This window comes from Hypanus sabinus, chromosome 9 (genome assembly GCF_030144855.1).
Source record: "Hypanus sabinus isolate sHypSab1 chromosome 9, sHypSab1.hap1, whole genome shotgun sequence".
Classification (NCBI taxonomy): domain Eukaryota; kingdom Metazoa; phylum Chordata; class Chondrichthyes; order Myliobatiformes; family Dasyatidae; genus Hypanus; species Hypanus sabinus.
This window is the reverse complement of record NC_082714.1, coordinates 54914420-54936988: the sequence shown is the minus strand read 5'-3', so window position 1 is coordinate 54936988 and position 22569 is coordinate 54914420. Positions and strand designations below refer to the sequence as shown.

Genomic DNA, 22569 nt, shown 5'->3' with positions numbered 1-22569 from the left:
AGTGATGGTGTAGGAAATGATGATGTAGGAGGTGACAGTGCAGGAGGTGGTGGTGAAGGTGGTGTTGGTGCAGGAGGTGGTGTAAGAGGTGATGGTGTAGGAAGTGAAAGTGTAGGAAGTGATGGTGTAGGAATTGATAGTGTAGGAGATGGTGGTGTAGGAAGTGGTGTTGCAGGAAGTGGTAGTGTAGGAGGTTATGGTGTAGGATGTGTTGTTGTAGGAGGTGATGGTGTAGGGGGTGATGGTGAAGGAGGTGATAATGAAGGAGGTGGTGGTGAAGGAGGTGATGGTGTAGGAGGTGATGGTGTAGGAAGTGATGGTGTAGGAGGTGAAGGTGTAGGAGGAGATGATGTAGGAGGTGACGGTGCAGGAGGTGTTGGTAAAGGTGGTGTTGGTGCAGGAGGTGGTGTAAGAAGTGATAGTGTAGGAAGTGATGGTGTATGAAATGATGATGTAGGAGGTGACGGTGCAGGAGGTGTTGGTAAAGGTGGTGTTGGTGCAGGAGGTGGTGTAGGAAGTGAAAGTGTAGGAAGTGATGGTGTAGGAATTGATAGTGTAGGAGGTGGTGGTGTAGGAGGTGATGATGTAGGAGGTGATGGTGTAGGATGTGTTGTAGGAGGTGATGGTGTAGGAAGTGATGGTGTAGGAGTTGATGGGGTAGGAGGTGATGGGGTAGGAGTTGATTGGGTAGGAGGTGATGGTGTAGGAGGTGATGGTGTAGGAGGTTATGGTGTAGGAAGTGATGTTGTAGGAAGTTTATGGTGTAGGAGGTGATGGTGTAGGAGATGATGGTGCAATAGGTGATGGTGTAGTAGGTGATGGTGAGGGAGATGATGGTGCCGGAGGTGATGGTGTAGGAGGTGATGGTGTAAGAGGTGATGGTGAAGGTGGTGATGATGTAGGAGGTGATGGTGTAGGAGGTGATGATGTAGGAGGTGATGGTGTAGGAGGTGATGATGTAGGAGGTGATGGTGTAGGGGGTGGTTTTGTAGGAAGTGGTGATGCAGGAAGTGGTAGTGTAGGAAGTTATGGTGTTGGATGTGTTGTTGTAGGAGGTGATGGTGTAGGGGGTGATGGTGAAGGAGGTGATAATGAAGGAGGTGGTGGTGAAGGAGGTGATGGTGTAGGAGGTGATGGTGTAGGAAGTGAAAGTGTAGGAGGTGATGGTGTAGGAGGAGATGATGTAGGAGGTGTTGGTAAAGGTGGTGTTGGTGCAGGAGGTGGTGTAAGAGGTGATGGTGTAGGAAGTGAAAGTGTAGGAAGTGATGGTGTAGGAATTGATAGTGTAGGAGGTGGTGGTGTAGGAGGTGATGATGTAGGAGGTGATGGTGTAGGATGTGTTGTAGGAGGTGATGGTGTAGGGGGTGATGGTGAAGGAGGTGATAATGAAGGAGGTGGTGGTGAAGGAGTTGATGGTGTAGGAAGTGAAAGTGTAGGAAGTGATGGTGTAGGAATTGATAGTGTAGGAGATGGTGGTGTAGGAAGTGGTGTTGCAGGAAGTGGTAGTGTAGGAGGTTATGGTGTAGGATGTGTTGTTGTAGGAGGTGATGGTGTAGGGGGTGATGGTGAAGGAGGTGATAATGAAGGAGGTGATGGTGTAGGAGGAGATGATGTAGGAGGTGACGGTGCAGGAGGTGTTGGTAAAGGTGGTGTTGGTGCAGGAGGTGGTGTAAGAAGTGATAGTGTAGGAAGTGATGGTGTATGAAATGATGATGTAGGAGGTGACGGTGCAGGAGGTGTTGGTAAAGGTGGTGTTGGTGCAGGAGGTGGTGTAAGAGGTGATGGTGTAGGAAGTGAAAGTGTAGGAAGTGATGGTGTAGGAATTGATAGTGTAGGATGTGATAGTGTAGGAGGTGGTGGTGTAGGAGGTGATGATGTAGGAGGTGATGGTGTAGGAGTTGATGATGTAGGAGGTGATGGTGTAGGAGGTGGTGGTGTAGGAAGTGGTGTTGCAGGAAGTGGTACTGTAGGAGGTGATGGTGCAGGAGCTGGTGGTACAGGAGGTGATGGTGAAGGAGGTGATGGTGTAGGAGGTGTTGGTGTAGGAAGTGATGGTCTAGGGAGTGATGGTGTAGGAGGTGGTGGTGTAAGAGGTGATGGTGAAGTAGGTGATGGTGTAGGAGGTGGTGGTACAGGAGGTGATGGTGAAGGAGGTGATGGTGTAGGAGGTGTTGGTGTAGGATGTGATGGTGTAGGAAGTGATGGTGTAGGAGGTGATGGTGTAAGAGGTGATGGTGAAGTAGGTTATGGTGTAGCAGGTGGTGGTGCAGGAGATGGTGGTGTAAGAGATGATTGTGTAGGAGGTGGTGGTGTAAGAGTTGATGGTGTTGGAGGTGATGGTGAAAGAGGTGGTCGTCAAGGTGATGGTGTAGGAAGTGGTGTTGCAGGAAGTGGTGGTGTAGGAGGTGATGTTGTAGGGGGTGGTGGTGTTGGAGGTGATGGCGTAGGAGGTGATGGTGTAGGAGGTGATGGTGTAGGAGGTTATGGTGTAGGAGATGATGGAGTAGGATTTGATGGTTTAGGAGGTGAAGGTGTAGGAAGTGGTGGAGTAGGAGGTGATGGTGTAGGATTTGATGGTTTATGAGGTGATGGTGTAGGAGGTGATGATGTTGGAGGTGGTGGTGTAGGAGCTGGTGGTGTAGGAGGTGATGGTGCAGGAGTTGATGTTGTAGGAGGTGATGGTGCAGGAGGTGATGGTGTAGGAGGTGATGGTGTAGGGGGTGATGGTGTAGGAGGTGATGGTGCAGGAGGTGATGGTGAAGGAGGTGCTGGTGAGGGTGATGGTGTAGGAGGTTATGGTGTAGGAAGTGATGGTGTAGGAGTTGATGGGGTAGGAGTAGATGGGGTAGGAGTTGATTGGTAGGAGGTGATGGGGTAGGAGGTGATGGTGTAGTAGGTGATGGTGAAGGAGGTGGTGGTGAGGGTGATGGTGTAGGAGGTTATGGTGTAGGAAGTGATGTTGTAGGAAGTTTATGGTGTAGGAGGTGATGGTGTAGGAGGTGATGGTGCAGGAGGTGATGGTGTAGGAGGTGATGGTGAGGGAGATGATGGTGCCGGAGGTGATGGTGTAGGAGGTGATGGTGTAAGAGGTGATGGTGAAGGAGGTGATGGTGTTGGAGGTGGTGGTATATGAGGTGATGGTGTAGGAGGTGATGGTGTAGGAAGTGAAAGTGTAGGAGGTGATGGTGTAGGAGGAGATGATGTAGGAGGTGTTGGTAAAGGTGGTGTTGGTGCAGGAGGTGGTGTAAGAGGTGATGGTGTAGGAAGTGAAAGTGTAGGAAGTGATGGTGTAGGAATTGATAGTGTAGGAGGTGGTGGTGTAGGAGGTGATGATGTAGGAGGTGATGGTGTAGGATGTGTTGTAGGAGGTGATGGTGTAGGGGGTGATGGTGAAGGAGGTGATAATGAAGGAGGTGGTGGTGAAGGAGTTGATGGTGAAGGAAGTGAAAGTGTAGGAAGTGATGGTGTAGGAATGGATAGTGTAGGAGATGGTGGTGTAGGAAGTGGTGTTGCAGGAAGTGGTAGTGTAGGAGGTTATGGTGTAGGATGTGTTGTTGTAGGAGGTGATGGTGTAGGGGGTGATGGTGAAGGAGGTGATAATGAAGGAGGTGATGGTGTAGGAGGAGATGATGTAGGAGGTGACGGTGCAGGAGGTGTTGGTAAAGGTGGTGTTGGTGCAGGAGGTGGTGTAAGAAGTGATAGTGTAGGAAGTGATGGTGTATGAAATGATGATGTAGGAGGTGACGGTGCAGGAGGTGTTGGTAAAGGTGGTGTTGGTGCAGGAGGTGGTGTAAGAGGTGATGGTGTAGGAAGTGAAAGTGTAGGAAGTGATGGTGTAGGAATTGATAGTGTAGGATGTGATAGTGTAGGAGGTGGTGGTGTAGGAGGTGATGATGTAGGAGGTGATGGTGTAGGAGTTGATGATGTAGGAGGTGATGGTGTAGGAGGTGGTGGTGTAGGAAGTGGTGTTGCAGGAAGTGGTACTGTAGGAGGTGATGGTGCAGGAGCTGGTGGTACAGGAGGTGATGGTGAAGGAGGTGATGGTGTAGGAGGTGTTGGTGTAGGAAGTGATGGTCTAGGGAGTGATGTTGTAGGAGGTGATGGTGTAAGAGGTGTTGGTGAAGTAGGTGATGGTGTAGGAGGTGGTGGTACAGGAGGTGATGGTGAAGGAGGTGATGGTGTAGGAGGTGTTGGTGTAGGATGTGATGGTGTAGGAAGTGATGGTGTAGGAGGTGATGGTGTAAGAGGTGATGGTGAAGTAGGTTATGGTGTAGCAGGTGGTGGTGCAGGAGATGGTGGTGTAAGAGATGATTGTGTAGGAGGTGGTGGTGTAAGAGTTGATGGTGTTGGAGGTGATGGTGAAAGAGGTGGTCGTCAAGGTGATGGTGTAGGAAGTGGTGTTGCAGGAAGTGGTGGTGTAGGAGGTGATGTTGTAGGGGGTGGTGGTGTAGGAGGTGATGGCGTAGGAGGTGATGGTGTAGGAGGTGATGGTGTAGGAGGTTATGGTGTAGGAGATGATGGAGTAGGATTTGATGGTTTAGGAGGTGAAGGTGTAGGAAGTGGTGGAGTAGGAGGTGATGGTGTAGGATTTGATGGTTTATGAGGTGATGGTGTAGGAGGTGATGATGTTGGAGGTGGTGGTGTAGGAGCTGGTGGTGTAGGAGGTGATGGTGCAGAAGTTGATGTTGTAGGAGGTGATGGTGCAGGAGGTGATGGTGTAGGAGGTGATGGTGTAGGGGGTGATGGTGTAGGAGGTGATGGTGCAGGAGGTGATGGTGAAGGAGGTGCTGGTGAGGGTGATGGTGTAGGAGGTTATGGTGTAGGAAGTGATGGTGTAGGAGTTGATGGGGTAGGAGTAGATGGGGTAGGAGTTGATTGGTAGGAGGTGATGGGGTAGGAGGTGATGGTGTAGTAGGTGATGGTGAAGGAGGTGGTGGTGAGGGTGATGGTGTAGGAGGTTATGGTGTAGGAAGTGATGTTGTAGGAAGTTTATGGTGTAGGAGGTGATGGTGTAGGAGGTGATGGTGCAGGAGGTGATGGTGTAGGAGGTGATGGTGAGGGAGATGATGGTGCCGGAGGTGATGGTGTAGGAGGTGATGGTGTAAGAGGTGATGGTGAAGGAGGTGATGGTGTTGGAGGTGGTGGTATATGAGGTGATGGTGTAGGAGGTGGTGGTGCAGGAAGTGGTGTTGTAAGAGTTGATTGTGTAGGAGGTGTTGGTGTAGGAGGTGATGGTGTAAGAGGTGATGGTGAAGGAGGTGATGGTGAAGGAGGTGATGGTGAAGGAGGTGATAATGAAGGAGGTGGTGGTGAAGGAGGTGATGGTGTAGGAGCTGATGGTGTAGGAAGTGATAGTGTAGGAGGTGATGGTGTACCAAGTGATAGTGTAGGAAGTGATGGTGTAGGAAATGATGATGTAGGAGGTGACAGTGCATGAGGTGGTGGTGAAGGTGGTGATGATGTAGGAGGTGATGGTGTAGGAGGTGATGATGTAGGAGGTGATGGTGTAGGAGGTGATGATGTAGGAGGTGATGCTGTAGGAGTTGATGATGTAGGAGGTGATGGTGTAGGAGGTGGTGGTGTAGGAAGTGGTGTTGCAGGAAGTGGTACTGTAGGAGGTGATGGTGCAGGAGCTGGTGGTACAGGAGGTGATGGTGAAGGAGGTGATGGTGTAGGAGGTGTTGGTGTAGGAAGTGATGGTCTAGGGAGTGATGGTGTAGGAGGTGATGGTGTAAGAGGTGATGGTGAAGTAGGTGATGGTGTAGGAGGTGGTGGTACAGGAGGTGATGGTGAAGGAGGTGATGGTGTAGGAGGTGTTGGTGTAGGATGTGATGGTGTAGGAAGTGATGGTGTAGGAGGTGATGGTGTAAGAGGTGATGGTGAAGTAGGTTATGGTGTAGCAGGTGGTGGTGCAGGAGATGGTGGTGTAAGAGATGATTGTGTAGGAGGTGGTGGTGTAAGAGTTGATGGTGTTGGAGGTGATGGTGAAAGAGGTGGTCGTCAAGGTGATGGTGTAGGAAGTGGTGTTGCAGGAAGTGGTGGTGTAGGAGGTGATGTTGTAGGGGGTGGTGGTGTAGGAGGTGATGGCGTAGGAGGTGATGGTGTAGGAGGTGATGGTGTAGGAGGTTATGGTGTAGGGAGATGATGGAGTAGGATTTGATGGTTTAGGAGGTGAAGGTGTAGGAAGTGGTGGAGTAGGAGGTGATGGTGTAGGATTTGATGGTTTATGAGGTGATGGTGTAGGAGGTGATGATGTTGGAGGTGGTGGTGTAGGAGCTGGTGGTGTAGGAGGTGATGGTGCAGGAGTTGATGTTGTAGGAGGTGATGGTGCAGGAGGTGATGGTGTAGGAGGTGATGGTGTAGGGGGTGATGGTGTAGGAGGTGATGGTGCAGGAGGTGATGGTGAAGGAGGTGCTGGTGAGGGTGATGGTGTAGGAGGTTATGGTGTAGGAAGTGATGGTGTAGGAGTTGATGGGGTAGGAGTAGATGGGGTAGGAGTTGATTGGTAGGAGGTGATGGGGTAGGAGGTGATGGTGTAGTAGGTGATGGTGAAGGAGGTGGTGGTGAGGGTGATGGTGTAGGAGGTTATGGTGTAGGAAGTGATGTTGTAGGAAGTTTATGGTGTAGGAGGTGATGGTGTAGGAGGTGATGGTGCAGGAGGTGATGGTGTAGGAGGTGATGGTGAGGGAGATGATGGTGCCGGAGGTGATGGTGTAGGAGGTGATGGTGTAAGAGGTGATGGTGAAGGAGGTGATGGTGTTGGAGGTGGTGGTATATGAGGTGATGGTGTAGGAGGTGGTGGTGCAGGAAGTGGTGTTGTAAGAGTTGATTGTGTAGGAGGTGTTGGTGTAGGAGGTGATGGCGTAGGAGGTGATGGTGTAGGAGGTGATGGTGTAGGAGGTTATGGTGTAGGAGATGATGGAGTAGGATTTGATGGTTTAGGAGGTGAAGGTGTAGGAAGTGGTGGAGTAGGAGGTGATGGTGTAGGATTTGATGGTTTATGAGGTGATGGTGTAGGAGGTGATGATGTTGGAGGTGGTGGTGTAGGAGCTGGTGGTGTAGGAGGTGATGGTGCAGGAGGTGATGGTGCAGGAGGTGATGGTGTAGGAGGTGATGGTGAGGGAGATGATGGTGCCGGAGGTGATGGTGTAGGAGGTGATGGTGTAAGAGGTGATGGTGAAGGAGGTGATGGTGTTGGAGGTGGTGGTATATGAGGTGATGGTGCAGGAGGTGATGGTGTAGGAGGTGATGGTGAGGGAGATGATGGTGCCGGAGGTGATGGTGTAGGAGGTGATGGTGTAAGAGGTGATGGTGAAGGAGGTGATGGTGTTGGAGGTGGTGGTATATGAGGTGATGGTGTAGGAGGTGGTGGTGCAGGAAGTGGTGTTGTAAGAGTTGATTGTGTAGGAGGTGTTGGTGTAGGAGGTGGTGGTGTAGGAAGTGGTGTTGCAGGAAGTGGTACTGTAGGAGGTGATGGTGCAGGAGCTGGTGGTACAGGAGGTGATGGTGAAGGAGGTGATGGTGTAGGAGGTGTTGGTGTAGGAAGTGATGGTCTAGGGAGTGATGGTGTAGGAGGTGATGGTGTAAGAGGTGATGGTGAAGTAGGTGATGGTGTAGGAGGTGGTGGTACAGGAGGTGATGGTGAAGGAGGTGATGGTGTAGGAGGTGTTGGTGTAGGATGTGATGGTGTAGGAAGTGATGGTGTAGGAGGTGATGGTGTAAGAGGTGATGGTGAAGTAGGTTATGGTGTAGCAGGTGGTGGTGCAGGAGATGGTGGTGTAAGAGATGATTGTGTAGGAGGTGGTGGTGTAAGAGTTGATGGTGTTGGAGGTGATGGTGAAAGAGGTGGTCGTCAAGGTGATGGTGTAGGAAGTGGTGTTGCAGGAAGTGGTGGTGTAGGAGGTGATGTTGTAGGGGGTGGTGGTGTAGGAGGTGATGGTGTAGGAGGTGATGGTGTAGGAGGTTATGGTGTAGGAGATGATGGAGTAGGATTTGATGGTTTAGGAGGTGAAGGTGTAGGAAGTGGTGGAGTAGGAGGTGATGGTGTAGGATTTGATGGTTTATGAGGTGATGGTGTAGGAGGTGATGATGTTGGAGGTGGTGGTGTAGGAGCTGGTGGTGTAGGAGGTGATGGTGCAGGAGGTGATGGTGCAGGAGGTGATGGTGCAGGAGGTGATGGTGCAGGAGGTGATGATGAAGGAGGTGATGGTGTAGGATGTGATAGTGTAGGAGGTGGTGGTGTAGGAGGTGATGGTGCAGGAGGTGATCGTGTAAGAGGTTATGGTGTAGGATGTGTTGTTGTAGGAGGTGATGTTGTAGGGGGTGATGGTGAAGGAGGTGATAATGAAGGAGGTGATGGTGAAGGAGGTGATGGTGTAGGAGGTGATGGTGTAGGAGGTGATAGTGTAGGACGTGATGGTGTACCAAGTGATAGTGTAGGAAGTGATGGTGTAGGAAATGATGATGTAGGAGGTGACAGTGCATGAGGTGGTGGTGAAGGTGGTGTTGGTGCAGGAGGTGGTGTAAGAGGTGATGGTGTAGGAAGAGATAGTGTAGGAAGTTATGGTGTAGGTATTGATAGTGTAGGATGTAATAGTGTAGGAGGTGATGATGTCGGTGGTGATGGTGTAGGAGGTGATGATGTAGGTGGTGATTGTGTAGGAGGTGGTGGTGTAGGAAGTGGTGTTGCAGGAAGTGGTAGTGTAGGAGGTTATGGTGTATGATGTGTTGTTGTAGGAGGTGATGGTGTAGGGGGTGATGGTGAAGGAGGTGATAATGAAAGAGGTGGTGGTGAAGGAGGTGATGGTGTAGGAGGTGATGGTGTAGGAAGTGATAGTGTAGGAGGTGATGGAGTACCAAGTGATAGTGTAGGAAGTGATGGTGTAGGAAATGATGATGTAGGAGGTGACAGTGCAGGAGGTGGTGGTGAAGGTGGTTTTGGTGCAGGAGGTGGTGTAAGAGGTGATGGTGTAGGAAGTGATAGTGTAGGAAGTGATGGTGTAGGAATTGATAGTGTAGGATGTGATAGTGTAGGAGGTGGTGGTGTAGGAGGTGATGATGTAGGACGTGATGGTGTAGGAGGTGATGATGTAGGAGGTGATGGTGTAGGAGGTGGTGGTACAGGAGGTGATGGTGTAGGAGGTGATGGTGTAGGAAGAGCTGATGTAGGAGGTGACGGTGCAGGAGGTGGTGTAAGAGGTGATGGTATAGGAAGTGAAAGTGTAGGAAGTGATGGTGTAGGAGTTGATAGTGTAGGAGGTGGTGGTGTAGAAGGTGATGATGTAGGAGGTGATGGTGTAGGAGGTGATGATGTAGGAGGTGATGGTGTAGGAGGTGGTGGTGTAGGAAGTGGTGTTGCAGGAAGTGGTAGTGTAGGAGGTTATGGTGAAGGATGTGTTGTTGTAGGAGGTGATGGTGTAGGGGGTGATGGTGAAGGAGGTGATAATGAAGGAGGTGGTGGTGTAGGAGGTGATGATGTAGGAGGTGATGGTGTAGGAGGTGGTGGTGTAGGAAGTGGTGTTGCAGGAAGTGGTAGTGTAGGAGGTTATGGTGTAGGATGTGTTGTTGTAGGAGGTGATGGTGAAGGAGGTGATAATGAAGGAGGTGGTGGTGAAGGAGGTGATGGTGTAGGAGGTGATGGTGTAGGAAGTGATGGTGTAGGAGGTGATGGTGTAGGAAGAGCTGATGTAGGAGGTGACGGTGCAGGAGGTGGTGTAAGAGGTGATGGTGTAGGAAGTGAAAGTGTAGGAAGTGATGGTGTAGGAATTGATAGTGTAGGAGGTGGTGGTGTAGGAGCTGATGATGTAGGAGGTGATGGTGTAGGATGTGTTGTTGTAGGAGGTGATGGTGTAGGGGGTGATGGTGAAGGAGGTGATAATGAAGGAGGTGGTGGTGAAGGAGTTGATGGTGTAGGAATTGATAGTGCAGGAGGTGATGGTGTAGGAGCTGATGGTGAGGGAGATGATGGTGCCGGAGGTGATGGTGTAGGAGGTGATGGTGTAAGAGGTGATGGTGAAGGAGGTGATGGTGTTGGAGGTGGTGGTATATGAGGTGATGGTGTAGGAGGTGGTGGTGCAGGAAGTGGTGTTGTAAGAGTTGATTGTGTAGGAGGTGGTGTAGGAGGTGATGGTGTAAGAGGTGATGGTGAAGGAGGTGATGGTGAAGGAGGTGATAATGAAGGAGGTGGTGGTGAAGGAGATGATGGTGTAGGAGGTGATGGTGTAGGAAGTGATAGTGTAGGAGGTGATGGTGTACCAAGTGATAGTGTAGGAAGTGATGGTGTAGGAAATGATGATGTAGGAGGTGATAGTGTAGGAGGTGGTGGTGAAGGTGGTGTTGGTGCAGGAGGTGGTGTAAGAGGTGATGGTATAGGAAGTGAAAGTGTAGGAAGTGATGGTGTAGGAGTTGATAGTGTAGGAGGTGGTGGTGTAGAAGGTGATGATGTAGGAGGTGATGGTGTAGGAGGTGATGATGTAGGAGGTGATGGTGTAGGAGGTGGTGGTGTAGGAAGTGTTGTTGCAGGAAGTGGTAGTGTAGGAGGTTATGGTGTAGGATGTGTTGTTGTAGGAGGTGATGGTGTAGGGGGTGATGGTGAAGGAGGTGATAATGAAGGAGTTGGTGGTGAAGGAGGTGATGGTGTAGGAAGTGATGGTGTAGGAGGTGATGGTGTAGGAAGAGCTGATGTATGAGGTGACGGTGCAGGAGGTAGTGTAAGAGGTGATGGTGTAGGAAGTGAAAGTGTAGGAAGTGATGGTGTTGGAATTGATAGTGTAGGAGGTGGTGGTGTAGGAGGTGATGATGTAGGAGGTGATGGTGTAGGATGTGTTGTTGTTGGAGGTGATGGTGTAGGGGGTGATGGTGAAGGAGGTGATAATGAAGGAGGTGGTGGTGAAGGAGTTGATGGTGTAGGAAGTGATAGTGTAGGAAGTGATGGTGTAGGAATTGATAGTGTAGGATGTGATAGTGTAGGAGGTGGTGGTGTAGGAGGTGATGATGTAGGAGGTGATGGTGTAGGAGTTGATGATGTAGGAGGTGATGGTGTAGGAGGTGGTGGTGTAGGAAGTGGTGTTGCAGGAAGTGGTACTGTAGGAGGTGATGGTGCAGGAGCTGGTGGTACAGGAGGTGATCGTGAAGGAGGTGATGGTGTAGGAGGTGTTGGTGTAAGAAGTGATGGTCTAGGGAGTGATGGTGTAGGAGGTGATGGTGTAAGAGGTGATGGTGAAGTAGGTTATGGTGTAGTAGGTGGTGGTGCAGGAGATGGTGGTGTAAGAGATGATTGTGTAGGAGGTGGTGGTGTAAGAGTTGATGGTGTTGGAGGTGATGGTGAAAGAGGTGGTCGTCAAGGTGATGGTGTAGGAAGTGGTGTTGCAGGAAGTGGTGGTGTAGGAGGTGATGTTGTAGGGGGTGGTGGTGTAGGAGGTGATGGCGTAGGAGGTGATGATGTAGGAGGTGATGGTGTAGGAGGTTATGGTGTAGGAGATGATGGAGTAGGATTTGATGGTTTAGGAGGTGAAGGTGTAGGAAGTGGTGGAGTAGGAGGTGATGGTGTAGGATTTGATGGTTTATGAGGTGATGGTGTAGGAGGTGATGATGTTGGAGGTGGTGGTGTAGGAGCTGTTGGTGTAGGAGGTGATGGTGCAGGAGTTGATGTTGTAGGAGGTGATGGTGCAGGAGGTGATGGTGTAGGAGGTGATGGTGTAGGGGGTGATGGTGTAGGAGGTGATGGTGCAGGAGGTGATGGTGAAGGAGGTGCTGGTGAGGGTGATGGTGTAGGAGGTTATGGTGTAGGAAGTGATGGTGTAGGAGTTGATGGGGTAGGAGGTGATGGGGTAGGAGTTGATTGGGTAGGAGGTGATGGTGTAGGAGGTGATGGTGTAGGAGGTTATGGTGTAGGAAGTGATGTTGTAGGAAGTTTATGGTGTAGGAGGTGATGGTGTAGGAGATGATGGAGCAATAGGTGATGGTGTAGTAGGTGATGGTGAGGGAGATGATGGTGCCGGAGGTGATGGTGTAGGAGGTGATGGTGTAAGAGGTGATGGTGAAGGAGGTGATGGTGTTGGAGGTGGTGGTATATGAGGTGATGGTGTAGGAGGTGGTGGTGCAGGAAGTGGTGTTGTAAGAGTTGATTGTGTAGGAGGTGTTGGTGTAGGAGGTGATGGTGTAAGAGGTGATGGTGAAGGAGGTGATGGTGAAGGAGGTGATGGTGAAGGAGGTGATAATGAAGGAGGTGGTGGTGAAGGAGGTGATGGTGTAGGAGGTGATGGTGTAGGAAGTGATAGTGTAGGAGGTGATGGTGTACCAAGTGATAGTGTAGGAAGTGATGGTGTAGGAAATGATGATGTAGGAGGTGACAGTGCATGAGGTGGTGGTGAAGGTGGTGATGATGTAGGAGGTGATGGTGTAGGAGGTGATGATGTAGGAGGTGATGGTGTAGGAGGTGATGATGTAGGAGGTGATGGTGTAGGGGGTGGTTTTGTAGGAAGTGGTGATGCAGGAAGTGGTAGTGTAGGAAGTTATGGTGTTGGATGTGTTGTTGTAGGAGGTGATGGTGTAGGGGGTGATGGTGAAGGAGGTGATAATGAAGGAGGTGGTGGTGAAGGAGGTGATGGTGTAGGAGGTGATGGTGTAGAAAGTGAAAGTGTAGGAGGTGATGGTGTAGGAGGAGATGATGTAGGAGGTGTTGGTAAAGGTGGTGTTGGTGCAGGAGGTGGTGTAAGAGGTGATGGTGTAGGAAGTGAAAGTGTAGGAAGTGATGGTGTAGGAATTGATAGTGTAGGAGGTGGTGGTGTAGGAGGTGATAATGTAGGAGGTGCTGGTGTAGGATGTGTTGTAGGAGGTTATGGTGTAGGGGGTGATGGTGAAGGAGGTGATAATGAAGGAGGTGGTGGTGAAGGAGTTGATGGTGTAGGAAGTGAAAGTGTAGGAAGTGATGGTGTAGGAATTGATAGTGTAGGAGATGGTGGTGTAGGAAGTGGTGTTGCAGGAAGTGGTAGTGTAGGAGGTTATGGTGTAGGATGTGTTGTTGTAGGAGGTGATGGTGTAGGGGGTGATGGTGAAGGAGGTTATGGTGTAGGAAGTGATGTTGTAGGAAGTTTATGGTGTAGTAGGTGATGGTGTAGGAGGTGGTGGTACAGGAGGTGATGGTGAAGGAGGTGATGGTGTAGGAGGTGTTGGTGTAGGATGTGATGGTGTAGGAAGTGATGGTGTAGGAGGTGATGGTGTAAGAGGTGATGGTGAAGTAGGTTATGGTGTAGCAGGTGGTGGTGCAGGAGATGGTGGTGTAAGAGATGATTGTGTTGGAGGTGATGGTGAAAGAGGTGGTCGTCAAGGTGATGGTGTAGGAAGTGGTGTTGCAGGAAGTGGTGGTGTAGGAGGTGATGTTGTAGGGGGTGGTGGTGTAGGAGGTGATGGAGTAGGAGGTGATGGTGTAGGAGGTGATGGTGTAGGAGGTTATGGTGTAGGAGATGATGGAGTAGGATTTGATGGTTTAGGAGGTGAAGGTGTAGGAAGTGGTGGAGTAGGAGGTGATGGTGTAGGATTTGATGGTTTATGAGGTGATGGTGTAGGAGGTGATGATGTTGGAGGTGGTGGTGTAGGAGCTGGTGGTGTAGGAGGTGATGGTGCAGGAGGTGATGGTGCAGGAGGTGATGGTGTAGGAGGTGATGGTGAGGGAGATGATGGTGCCGGAGGTGATGGTGTAGGAGGTGATGGTGTAAGAGGTGATGGTGAAGGAGGTGATGGTGTTGGAGGTGGTGGTATATGAGGTGATGGTGCAGGAGGTGATGGTGTAGGAGGTGATGGTGAGGGAGATGATGGTGCCGGAGGTGATGGTGTAGGAGGTGATGGTGTAAGAGGTGATGGTGAAGGAGGTGATGGTGTTGGAGGTGGTGGTATATGAGGTGATGGTGTAGGAGGTGGTGGTGCAGGAAGTGGTGTTGTAAGAGTTGATTGTGTAGGAGGTGTTGGTGTAGGAGGTGATGGTGTAAGAGGTGATGGTGAAGGAGGTGATGGTGAAGGAGGTGATAATGAAGGAGGTGGTGGTGAAGGAGGTGATGGTGTAGGAGGTGATGGTGTAGGAAGTGATAGTGTAGGAGGTGATGGTGTACCAAGTGATAGTGTAGGAAGTGATGGTGTAGGAAATGATGATGTAGGAGGTGACAGTGCATGAGGTGGTGGTGAAGGTGGTGTTGGTGCAGGAGGTGGTGTAAGAGGTGATGGTGTAAGAAGTGAAAGTGTAGGAAGTGATGTGTAGGAGTTGATAGTGTAGGAGGTGGTGGTGTAGGAAGTGAAAGTGTAGGAAGTGATGGTGTAGGAGATTGATAGTGTAGGAGGTGATGATGTAGGAGGTGATGGTGTAGGAGGTGATGATGCAGGAGGTGATGGTGTAGGAGGTGGTGGTGTGTAGGAAGTGGTGTTGCAGGAAGTGGTTAGTGTAGGAGGTTATGGTGTAGGATGTGTTGTTGTAGGAGGTGATGGTGTATGGGGTGATGGTTGAAGGAGGTGATAATGAAGGAGGTGGTGGTGAAGGAGGTGATGGTGTAGGAGGTGATGGTGTAGGAAGTGATGGTGTAGGAGGTGATGGTGTAGGAGGAGATGATGTAGGAGGTGACGGTGCAGGAGGTGTTGGTAAAGGTGGTGTTGGTACAGGAGGTGGTGTAAGAGGTGATGGTGTAGGAAGTGAAAGTGTAGGAAGTGATGGTGTAGGAATTGATAGTGTAGGAGGTGTTGGTGTAGGAGGTGATGATGTAGGAGGTGATGGTGTAGGATGTGTTGTTGTAGGAGGTGATGGTGTAGGGGGTGAATGGTGAAGGAGGTGATAATGAAGGAGGTGGTGGTGAAGGAGGTGATGGTGTAGGAGGTCATGGTGTAGGAAGTGATAGTGTAGGAAGTGATGGTGTAGGAAATGATGATGTAGGAGGTAACAGTGCAGGAGCTGGTGGTGAAGGTGGTGTTGGTGCAGGAGGTGGTGTAAGAGGTGATGGTGTAGGAAGAGATAGTGTAGGAAGTTATGGTGTAGGTATTGATAGTGTAGGATGTAATAGTGTAGGAGGTGATGATGTTGGAGGTGATGGTGTAGGAGGTGATGATGTAGGTGGTGATTGTGTAGGAGGTGGTGGTGTAGGAAGTGGTGTTGCAGGATGTGGTAGTGTAGGAGGTTATGGTGTATGATGTGTTGTTGTAGGAGGTGATGGTGTAGGAAGTGATAGTGTAGGAGGTGATGGTGTACCAAGTGATAGTGTAGGAAGTGATGGTGTAGGAAATGATGATGTAGGAGGTGACAGTGCAGGAGGTGGTGGTGAAGGTGGTTTTGGTGCAGGAGGTGATGGTGTAGGAAGTGATTGGTGTAGGAGGTGATGGTGTAGGAAGAGCTGATGTAGGAGGTGACGGTGCAGGAGGTGGTGTAAGAGGTGATGGTGTAGGAAGTGAACGTGTAGGAAGTGATGGTGTAGGAATTGATAGTGTAGGAGGTGGTGGTGTAGGAGGTGATGATGTAGGAGGTGATGGTGTAGGATGTGTTGTTGTAGGAGGTGATGGTGTAGGGGGTGATGGTGAAGGAGGTGATAATGAAGGAGGTGGTGGTGAAGGAGTTGATGGTGTAGGAATTGATAGTGCAGGAGGTGATGGTGTAGGAGATGATGGTGAGGGAGATGATGGTGCCGGAGGTGATGGTGTAGGAGGTGATGGTGTAAGAGGTGATGGTGAAGGAGGTGATGGTGTTGGAGGTGGTGGTATATGAGGTGATGGTGTAGGAGGTGGTGGTGCAGGAAGTGGTGTTGTAAGAGTTGATTGTGTAGGAGGTGTTGGTGTAGGAGGTGATGGTGTAAAAGGTGATGGTGAAGGAGGTGATGGTGAAGGAGGTGATAATGAAGGAGGTGGTGGTGAAGGAGGTGATGGTGTAGGAGGTGATGGTGTAGGAAGTGATAGTGTAGGAGGTGATGGTGTACCAAGTGATAGTGTAGGAAGTGATGGTGTAGGAAATGATGATGTAGGAGGTGACAGTGCATGAGGTGGTGATGAAGGTGGTGTTGGTGCAGGAGGTGGTGTAAGAGGTGATGGTGTAGGAAGAGATAGTGTAGGAAGTTATGGTGTAGGTATTGATAGTGTAGGATGTAATAGTGTAGGAGGTGATGATGTCGGAGGTGATGGTGTAGGAGGTGATGATGTAGGTGGTGATTGTGTAGGAGGTGGTGGTGTAGGAAGTGGTGTTGCAGGATGTGGTAGTGTAGGAGGTTATGGTGTATGATGTGTTGTTGTAGGAGGTGATGGTGTAGGGGGTGATGGTGAAGGAGGTGATAATGAAAGAGGTGGTGGTGAAGGAGGTGATGGTGTAGGAGGTGATGGTGTAGGAAGTGATAGTGTAGGAGGTGATGGAGTACCAAGTGATAGTGTAGGAAGTGATGGTGTAGGAAATGATGATGTAGGAGGTGACAGTGCAGGAGGTGGTGGTGAAGGTGGTTTTGGTGCAGGAGGTGGTGTAAGAGGTGATGGTGTAGGAAGTGATAGTGTAGGAAGTGATGGTGTAGGAATTGATAGTGTAGGATGTGATAGTGTAGGAGGTGGTGGTGTAGGAGGTGATGATGTAGGAGGTGATGGTGTAGGAGGTGATGATGTAGGAGGTGATGGTGTAGGAGGTGGTGGTGTAGGAAGTGATAGTGTAGGAGGTGATGGTGTACCAAGTGATAGTGTAGGAAGTGATGGTGTAGGAAATGATGATGTAGGAGGTGATAGTGCAGGAGGTGGTGGTGAAGGTGGTGTTGGTGCAGGAGGTGGTGTAAGAGGTGATGGTGTAGGAAGTGAAAGTGTAGGAAGTGATGGTGTAGGAGTTGATAGTGTAGGAGGTGGTGGTGTAGAAGGTGATGATGTAGGAGGTGATGGTGTAGGAGGTGATGATGTAGGAGGTGATGGTGTAGGAGGTGGTGGTGTAGGAAGTGGTGTTGCAGGAAGTGGTAGTGTAGGAGGTTATGGTGTAGGATGTGTTGTTGTAGGAGGTGATGGTGTAGGGGGTGATGGTGAAGGAGGTGATAATGTAGGAGGTGGTGGTGAAGGAGGTGATGGTGTAGGAGGTGATGGTGTAGGAAGTGATGGTGTAGGAGGTGATGGTGTAGGAAGAGCTGATGTAGGAGGTGACGGTGCAGGAGGTGGTGTAAGAGGTGATGGTGTAGGAAGTGAAAGTGTAGGAAGTGATGGTGTAGGAATTGATAGTGTAGGAGGTGGTGGTGTAGGAGGTGATAATGTAGGAGGTGATGGTGTAGGATGTGTTGTTGTAGGAGGTGATGGTGTAGGGGGTGATGGTGAAGGAGGTGATAATGAAGGAGGTGGTGGTGTAGGAGGTGATGATGTAGGAGGTGATGGTGTAGGAGGTGGTGGTGTAGGAAGTGGTGTTGCAGGAAGTGGTAGTGTAGGAGGTTATGGTGTAGGATGTGTTGTTGTAGGAGGTGATGGTGTAGGGGGTGATGGTGAAGGAGGTGATAATGATGGAGGTGGTGGTGAAGGAGGTGATGGTGTAGGAGGTGATGGTGTAGGAAGTGATGGTGTAGGAGGTGATGGTGTAGGAAGAGCTGATGTAGGAGGTGACGGTGCAGGAGGTGGTGTAAGAGGTGATGGTGTAGGAAGTGAAAGTGTAGGAAGTGATGGTGTAGGAATTGATAGTGTAGGAGGTGGTGGTGTAGGAGGTGATGATGTAGGAGGTGATGGTGTAGGATGTGTTGTTGTAGGAGGTGATGGTGTAGGGGGTGATGGTGAAGGAGGTGATAATGAAGGAGGTGGTGGTGTAGGAGGTGATGATGTAGGAGGTGATGGTGTAGGAGGTGGTGGTGTAGGAAGTGGTGTTGCAGGAAGTGGTAGTGTAGGAGGTTATGGTGTAGGATGTGTTGTTGTAGGAGGTGATGGTGTAGGGGGTGATGGTGAAGGAGGTGATAATGAAGGAGGTGGTGGTGAAGGAGGTGATGGTGTAGGAGGTGATGGTGTAGGAAGTGATGGTGTAGGAGGTGATGGTGTAGGAAGAGCTGATGTAGGAGGTGACGGTGCAGGAGGTGGTGTAAGAGGTGATGGTGTAGGAAGTGAACGTGTAGGAAGTGATGGTGTAGGAATTGATAGTGTAGGAGGTGGTGGTGTAGGAGGTGATGATGTAGGAGGTGATGGTGTAGGATGTGTTGTTGTAGGAGGTGATGGTGTAGGGGGTGATGGTGAAGGAGGTGATAATGAAGGAGGTGGTGGTGAAGGAGTTGATGGTGTAGGAATTGATAGTGCAGGAGGTGATGGTGTAGGAGATGATGGTGAGGGAGATGATGGTGCCGGAGGTGATGGTGTAGGAGGTGATGGTGTAAGAGGTGATGGTGAAGGAGGTGATGGTGTTGGAGGTGGTGGTATATGAGGTGATGGTGTAGGAGGTGCTGGTGCAGGAAGTGGTGTTGTAAGAGTTGATTGTGTAGGAGGTGTTGGTGTAGGAGGTGATGGTGTAAGAGGTGATGGTGAAGGAGGTGATGGTGAAGGAGGTGATAATGAAGGAGGTGGTGGTGAAGGAGGTGATGGTGTAGGAGGTGATGGTGTAGGAAGTAATAGTGTAGGAAGTGATGGTGTAGGAGGTGATGGTGTAAGAGGTGATGGTGAAGGAGGTGATGGTGTAGTAGTTGGTGGTACAGGAGGTGATGGTGTTGGAGGTGATGGTGTAGGAGGTGGTGTAAGAGATGACTGTAGGTGGTGTTGGTGTATGTGGTGATAGTGCTAGAGGTGATGATGAAGGAGGTGATGGTGTAGGATGTGATAGTGTAGGAGGTGGTGGTGTAGGAGGTGATGGTGCAGGAGGTGGGTTATGGTGTAGGATGTGTTGTTGTAGGAGGTGATGTTGTAGGAGGTGACGGTGCAGGAGGTGTTGGTAAAGGTGGTGTTGGTGCAGGAGGTGGTGTAAGAGGTGATGGTGTAGGAAGTGAAAGTGTAGGAAGTGATGGTGTAGGAATTGATAGTGTAGGATGTGATAGTGTAGGAGGTGGTGGTGTAGGAGGTGATGGTGTAGGAGGTGATAGTGTAGGACGTGATGGTGTACCAAGTGATAGTGTAGGAAGTGATGGTGTAGGAAATGATGATGTAGGAGGTGACAGTGCATGAGGTGGTGGTGAAGGTGGTGTTGGTGCAGGAGGTGGTGTAAGAGGTGATGGTGTAGGAAGAGATAGTGTAGGAAGTTATGGTGTAGGTATTGATAGTGTAGGATGTAATAGTGTAGGAGGTGATGATGTCGGTGGTGATGGTGTAGGAGGTGATGATGTAGGTGGTGATTGTGTAGGAGGTGGTGGTGTAGGAAGTGGTGTTGCAGGATGTGGTAGTGTAGGAGGTTATGGTGTATGATGTGTTGTTGTAGGAGGTGATGGTGTAGGGGGTGATGGTGAAGGAGGTGATAATGAAAGAGGTGGTGGTGAAGGAGGTGATGGTGTAGGAGGTGATGGTGTAGGAAGTGATAGTGTAGGAGGTGATGGAGTACCAAGTGATAGTGTAGGAAGTGATGGTGTAGGAAATGATGATGTAGGAGGTGACAGTGCAGGAGGTAGTGGTGAAGGTGGTTTTGGTCAGGAGGTGGTGTAAGAGGTGATGGTGTAGGAAGTGATAGTGTAGGAAGTGATGGTGTAGGAATTGATAGTGTAGGATGTGATAGTGTAGGAGGTGGTGGTGTAGGAGGTGATGATGTAGGAGGTGATGGTGTAGGAGGTGATGATGTAGGAGGTGATGGTGTAGGAGGTGGTGGTGTAGGAAGTGATAGTGTAGGAGGTGATGGTGTACCAAGTGATAGTGTAGGAAGTGATGGTGTAGGAAATGATGATGTAGGAGGTGATAGTGCAGGAGGTGGTGGTGAAGGTGGTGTTGGTGCAGGAGGTGGTGTAAGAGGTGATGGTGTAGGAAGTGAAAGTGTAGGAAGTGATGGTGTAGGAGTTGATAGTGTAGGAGGTGGTGGTGTAGAAGGTGATGATGTAGGAGGTGATGGTGTAGGAGGTGATGATGTAGGAGGTGATGGTGTAGGAGGTGGTGGTGTAGGAAGTGGTGTTGCAGGAAGTGGTAGTGTAGGAGGTTATGGTGTAGGATGTGTTGTTGTAGGAGGTGATGGTGTAGGGGGTGATGGTGAAGGAGGTGATAATGAAGGAGGTGGTGGTGAAGGAGGTGATGGTGTAGGAGGTGATGGTGTAGGAAGTGATGGTGTAGGAGGTGATGGTGTAGGAAGAGCTGATGTAGGAGGTGACGGTGCAGGAGGTGGTGTAAGAGGTGATGGTGTAGGAAGTGAAAGTGTAGGAAGTGATGGTGTAGGAATTGATAGTGTAGGAGGTGGTGGTGTAGGAGGTGATAATGTAGGAGGTGATGGTGTAGGATGTGTTGTTGTAGGAGGTGATGGTGTAGGGGGTGATGGTGAAGGAGGTGATAATGAAGGAGGTGGTGGTGTAGGAGGTGATGATGTAGGAGGTGATGGTGTAGGAGGTGGTGGTGTAGGAAGTGGTGTTGCAGGAAGTGGTAGTGTAGGAGGTTATGGTGTAGGATGTGTTGTTGTAGGAGGTGATGGTGAAGGAGGTGATAATGAAGGAGGTGGTGGTGAAGGAGGTGATGGTGTAGGAGGTGATGGTGTAGGAAGTGATGGTGTAGGAGGTGATGGTGTAGGAAGAGCTGATGTAGGAGGTGACGGTGCAGGAGGTGGTGTAAGAGGTGATGGTGTAGGAAGTGAAAGTGTAGGAAGTGATGGTGTAGGAATTGATAGTGTAGGAGGTGGTGGTGTAGGAGGTGATGATGTAGGAGGTGATGGTGTAGGATGTGTTGTTGTAGGAGGTGATGGTGTAGGGGGTGATGGTGAAGGAGGTGATAATGAAGGAGGTGGTGGTGAAGGAGTTGATGGTGTAGGAATTGATAGTGCAGGAGGTGATGGTGTAGGAGCTGATGGTGAGGGAGATGATGGTGCCAGAGGTGATGGTGTAGGAGGTGATGGTGTAAGAGGTGATGGTGAAGGAGGTGATGGTGTTGGAGGTGGTGGTATATGAGGTGATGGTGTAGGAGGTGGTGGTGCAGGAAGTGGTGTTGTAAGAGTTGATTGTGTAGGAGGTGTTGGTGTAGGAGGTGATGGTGTAAGAGGTGATGGTGAAGGAGGTGATGGTGAAGGAGGTGATAATGAAGGAGGTGGTGGTGAAGGAGGTGATGGTGTAGGAGGTGATGGTGTAGGAAGTGATAGTGTAGGAGGTGATGGTGTACCAAGTGATAGTGTAGGAAGTGATGGTGTAGGAAATGATGATGTAGGAGGTGATAGTGCAGGAGGTGGTGGTGAAGGTGGTGTTGGTGCAGGAGGTGGTGTAAGAGGTGATGGTATAGGAAGTGAAAGTGTAGGAAGTGATGGTGTAGGAGTTGATAGTGTAGGAGGTGGTGGTGTAGAAGGTGATGATGTAGGAGGTGATGGTGTAGGAGGTGATGATGTAGGAGGTGATGGTGTAGGAGGTGGTGGTGTAGGAAGTGTTGTTGCAGGAAGTGGTAGTGTAGGAGGTTATGGTGTAGGATGTGTTGTTGTAGGAGGTGATGGTGTAGGGGGTGATGGTGAAGGAGGTGATAATGAAGGAGGTGGTGGTGAAGGAGGTGATGGTGTAGGAAGTGATAGTGTAGGAAGTGATGGTGTAGGAATTGATAGTGTAGGATGTGATAGTGTAGGAGGTGGTGGTGTAGGAGGTGATGATGTAGGAGGTGATGGTGTAGGAGTTGATGATGTAGGAGGTGTTGGTGTAGGAGGTGGTGGTGTAGGAAGTGGTGTTGCAGGAAGTGGTAGTGTAGGAGGTGATGGTGTAGGAGCTGGTGGTACAGGAGGTGATGGTGAAGGAGGTGATGGTGTAGGAGATGGGTGTAGGAAGTGATGGTCTAGGGACTGATGGTGTAGCAGGTGATGGTGTAAGAGGTGATGGTGAAGTAGGTGATGGTGTAGGAGGTGGTGGTACAGGAGGTGATGGTGAAGGAGGTGATGGTGTAGGAGGTGTTGGTGTAGGAAGTGATGGTGTAGGAAGTGATGGTGTAGGAGGTGATGGTGTAAGAGGTGATGGTGAAGTAGGTTATGGTGTAGCAGGTGGTGGTGCAGGAGATGGTGGGGTAAGAGATGATTGTGTAGGAGGTGGTGGTGTAAGAGTTGATGGTGTTGGAGGTGATGGTGAAAGGGTGGTCGTGAAGGTGATGGTGTAGGAAGTGGTGTTGCAGGAAGTGGTGGTGTAGGAGGTGATGGTGTAGGGGGTGGTGGTGTAGGAGGTGATGGCGTAGGAGGTGATGGTGTAGGAGGTGATGGTGTAGGTGGTTATGGTGTAGGAGATGATGGAGTAGGATTTGATGGTTTAGGAGGTGAAGGTGTAGGAAGTGGTGGAGTAGGAGGTGATGGTGTAGGATTTGATGGTTTATGAGGTGATGGTGTAGGAGGTGATGATGTAGGAGGTGATGGTGTAGGAGCTGGTGGTGAGGGAGATGATGGTGCCGGAGGTGACGGTGTAGGAGGTGATGGTGTAAGAGGTGATGGTGAAGGAGGTGATGGTGTTGGAGGTGGTGGTATATGAGGTGATGGTGTAGGAGGTGGTGGTG

General features: G+C 50.2%; 2 pseudogenes; both read right to left on the bottom strand.

The window, feature by feature from the left end:
• Window positions 1–6322: 6322 nt before the first annotated feature.
• On the bottom strand, window positions 6323–7294 carry LOC132398843 (uncharacterized; annotated as a pseudogene).
• Window positions 7295–7897: 603 nt separating this feature from the next.
• On the bottom strand, window positions 7898–21595 carry LOC132398842 (uncharacterized; annotated as a pseudogene).
• Window positions 21596–22569: the final 974 nt, after the last annotated feature.